At 43.6% G+C, this 3,897-nt stretch overlaps 1 long non-coding RNA gene across 1 annotated transcript; it reads right to left on the minus strand.

Moving 5' to 3' along the window:
• Window positions 1-570: 570 nt before the first annotated feature.
• Window positions 571-3,523, minus strand: LOC148684555 (uncharacterized). The gene is made up of 2 exons (XR_015945834.1): window positions 2,755-3,523; window positions 571-1,137 (listed from the first exon to the last, which is right to left on the minus strand). It is a non-coding gene; the product is annotated as an uncharacterized LOC148684555 (long non-coding RNA).
• Window positions 3,524-3,897: the final 374 nt, after the last annotated feature.

The raw sequence follows: 3,897 nt of genomic DNA on the forward strand, positions 1-3,897 counted from the left end.
AAACCTCTGTGACCCTTTTCCAGTTCCCAGCTTCAGCCCAGACTAAAATAAAAGCTAGCTCCCTTGCATATTGACCCCTAGGATGACATTCCATCCAACCAAGTAGCTTACCCCTTCCAATCAGGTGTCTCTACTGACAACACATATGCGTTTACCATATAAATAGGGTGCTTACAGGCCATTAACTTAAAGAAACTAGTCTCATCTCTTCAACAGTCTCTTCTACTACAAGCTACAATCTTACATATATAAAATTGCAGGTTTGGTTGGGACCCACGATCCAACTCAACCACTAATCCTGTAACAGCATTATTAGAATGATTTGTGTTGGTAAAGGGGAAGTGAGGTTACAAGTTACCTCAAATTCTTCAAATTCCATATTGCTATGGAAAATGACATATATTCTTGTTATAAGAGTTAACTCTTATAACATTCTGATCTTGTTAGGTTTTAACTAAAAACTTTATACATGCAAAAGAGACAGTGTTAAAGCAAATAGCAGTCTGCTTAATTGTACTTGTCCTGATATACTTGGATTTGCAATATGAAAAGTCTCTGTCCTCACCAGAATATAGTTAATTAATTATCTTTTAATTTGCTCTTTTTTAAAATATAAATACTTTACAGTACTGTCATTTCTGAATGTACAGGACAGAAGTACATATATCAACCATTAACAATTGTGACCTGCAATTTTCATTTATACATTCAAATAAATTTAGGCTGCTTTGCAAACATAGCCAATATTTCAAGGAAGTAGAGGGGAAAAAAGAGGTACCCAGGTGGCGCTGTGGGTTAAACCACAGAGTCTAGGGCTTGCTGATCAGAAGGTCGGTGGTTCAAATCCCTGCAACGGGGTGAGCTCCCATTGCTCGGTCCCTGCTCCTGCCCACCTAGCAGTTCGAAAGCACATCAAAGTGCAAGTAGATAAATAGGGACTGCTCCGGCGGGAAGATAAACGGCGTTTCCGTGCGCTGCTCTGGTTCGCCAGAAGCGGCTTAGTCATGCTGGCCACATGACCTGGAAGCTGTCTGCGGACAAACGCCGGCTCCCTCGGCCTATAGAGCGAGATGAGCGCCGCAACCCCAGAGTCGGACATGACTGGACCTGATGGTCAGGGGGCCCTTTACCCTTTACCTTTAGGAGAAAAAAAACATTTAAAACCAATGGGTAAACAAAACCTGACAACAGTGAGATGTAGTTCTACTACCACAAAAAATAGACATAAAATGCTGCTTCTACAGGGGTCTATGTATTTTAATTCATTTCTAAGTTTGTCCAATAATCTGCTCACCCTCTCCATTAAAATGAATGGGGAAGTGAAAATAGAGGTGGAGAGGGGATTTTTTTTTAATATACAGCACTGTGCTGCTGAATAAATATTTTAAAAGTACATAATAAAATTCCATGTGCACACTGAAGGCCCAAGAAGGAATCTGTAGCTAAGAGCCACTTGTTTAAGGAATGCCTACGACCAGATGAATCTGACCACTTTCTGCCAGTGGTTACAAACACCCACATCCTAATCTAGTCACAGACTATCAGCAAACTTCTCTGCGTGTATCCTTAGCTGGTGGAAACTGCACATTTTTTCTCTTGACTCAGTAGCTGAGGCTGGGCATAAATTGCTCTTTTAAAACTCCCCACTTATCATCTGTTTGGGAGGAGACGGCAGCATTGGATTCCTTCCCTGTTCCTGCTTACCTTTCCCCTGCCAAACAGTCAATCAGCAGGATTTGGGCTTTTTAAAAGGCGTAGGAGGGAGTAGCCCCAGTTGCTCTGTGCAGAGTGCTCTGGGCGGGAGCTACGGACGGAGACCTGCAATGTTTTATAATTTAGAGGGGGGAAACATACATCACTTCCAAGTATTGGAAGTGGCCCTAAATGGCCTCAGCTCAGTATACCTGAAGGAGCGTCTCCACCTCCATCATTCTGCCCGGACACTGAGGTCCAGCACCGAGGGTTTTCTAGCGGTTCCCTCGTTGCGAGAAGCCAAGTTGCAGGGAACTAGGCAGAGGGCCTTCTCGGTGGTGGCGCCTGCCCTGTGGAACGCCCTCCCAACAGATGTCAAAGAGGAAAACAACTACCAGACTTTTAGAAGACATCTGAAGGCAGCCCTGTTTAGGGAGGCTTTTAATGTTTAATAGGTTACTGTGTTTTATTTTCTGTTGGAAGCCACCCAGAGTGGCTGGGGAAACCCAGCCAGATGGGCGGGGTATAAATAATAAATTATTATTATTAAATTATTATTGGAATGTGACATTGATGGTTCAGAAGAGAGTAAGGATGGGCTATGCAGCTTAACTCAGTCCATTTAAGTCTCACTGGTATAGAATCCAGAGCGGGCCCAACCATGAGGCAAGGTCAGGTGACCACCTCAGGCAGCAGGATTCATAGGGGCAGCAGGTCCATAGCTGTCAAGTTCTCCCTTTTTTAAGGGAAATTCCCTTATGCTGAATAGGCTTCCTTGCAAGAAAAGGGAAAACTTGACAGCTATGAGCAGGTTCAGCCTCCAAGGAACACATTGCCAATTGTCACCACACCACAAGCTCCTTAGAGGCTGGATCTGCCGCCTCCTTAGCAGCCCCCTACAATGTCACCTCTGCAGCAGCCTCTCAGCAAATAGGTCTTCTCTCAGCTCTAGGAAGGAAACAGTGGGGTCTGCTGGGCATGATTCAGTATAGGCCCCTTTACTCTGTCATACCTTTGATTCCCAATACAGCCATTGGGTAAAGTTGATTTGATTCCACTTACCTAGTTCCTGATGTAGATATTCTCTCCCCTTTCTGACCTAGCCTTGGTTGCCCAAATGTCTTGGGCGGCCCTGACTGAAACATAGGCCTGAGTCATTCCGTTTCAAAGTTCTTGAAAGCGTGCACAAATTTTGGCACCACGCTTTATTATGAAATCTGCGCTTCTCAAATGCCAAATGGCACCTTTCAATGATTTTCAGTGCAGTCATGTTTAAAGTAAGCATTTTGTATACGTATTTACATACGTATATGTAAAAAAAAAAAACCACACGTATTTTTGTGTGTACTTCTTGCAAAAATTTGGAGACCCGCGTAATCTGTCCAGGAGTTGCATTCCGATCTTCAAGAAAGTTTGGCAGCGTCCGATCAGGTCAGTCCACTGTGAAATGCAGGCTGAATAAATTCGCCTACAAAGAGGCAATTCTTTGCCTTGAAAGAGCACCAGTCTGCTCCCCAAAACAAGCAGCAAGCCTTTGCAGTTCCCCAAGGCAGATTTTTTGCTTATCAGAAATGCACATTTCTTTTTCTTTGTTCGCAGGTTGCTGCTTTATTTGCAGTTTTGCCACCCCAGGAGAAGAAGAGGGGATGTGCCTCAGAGACAGCATGGTTGATTATGTATGCGCTTTTCTCCAGTTCCATTTCGCATTATAGGCCTAGTCCCTCGAGTTTGTCTCACTTCTGTGGCTGCTGTGAAGACCAGGAACAGGGTTTATTTGATTTGAGCTTCAGGCACCATGGAAAGCACACCTGTGTCTGCCACTCTGTTTGCTCTTCCTGAGCTTAAAAAAAATATATGGGGGGGGGGAGAACATAAGGTTATCTAATCAGACCTTTAGACTTCCCAAATTCCACAAGTTTTTTGTTTTGTTTTAATCATTGCCCTGAGGGGCATGTGTTAGCTAAGTCCTATAAAAACCATCAAAGGCTGAATTCCTAAGCATATCTACTCGGCGATCAATTTCATGTTAATAGTAGGGCTTGCCATTATTTTCTTTAGGACTGGATGTGTGAAAGGCATCAAAATTATTTTGAGATGAGAGTTAAGGTAGACCAACGGACATGAGACAAGAGACCAGTTTTATGCATCAAAACTTTAGGACCCAGCAACTGATGCACAAGGAAGGAGATTCAGACGAAACATCAG

This window comes from Zootoca vivipara, chromosome 9 (genome assembly GCF_965207765.1).
Source record: "Zootoca vivipara chromosome 9, rZooViv2.hap1.1, whole genome shotgun sequence".
In the NCBI taxonomy this organism is placed as follows: domain Eukaryota; kingdom Metazoa; phylum Chordata; class Lepidosauria; order Squamata; family Lacertidae; genus Zootoca; species Zootoca vivipara.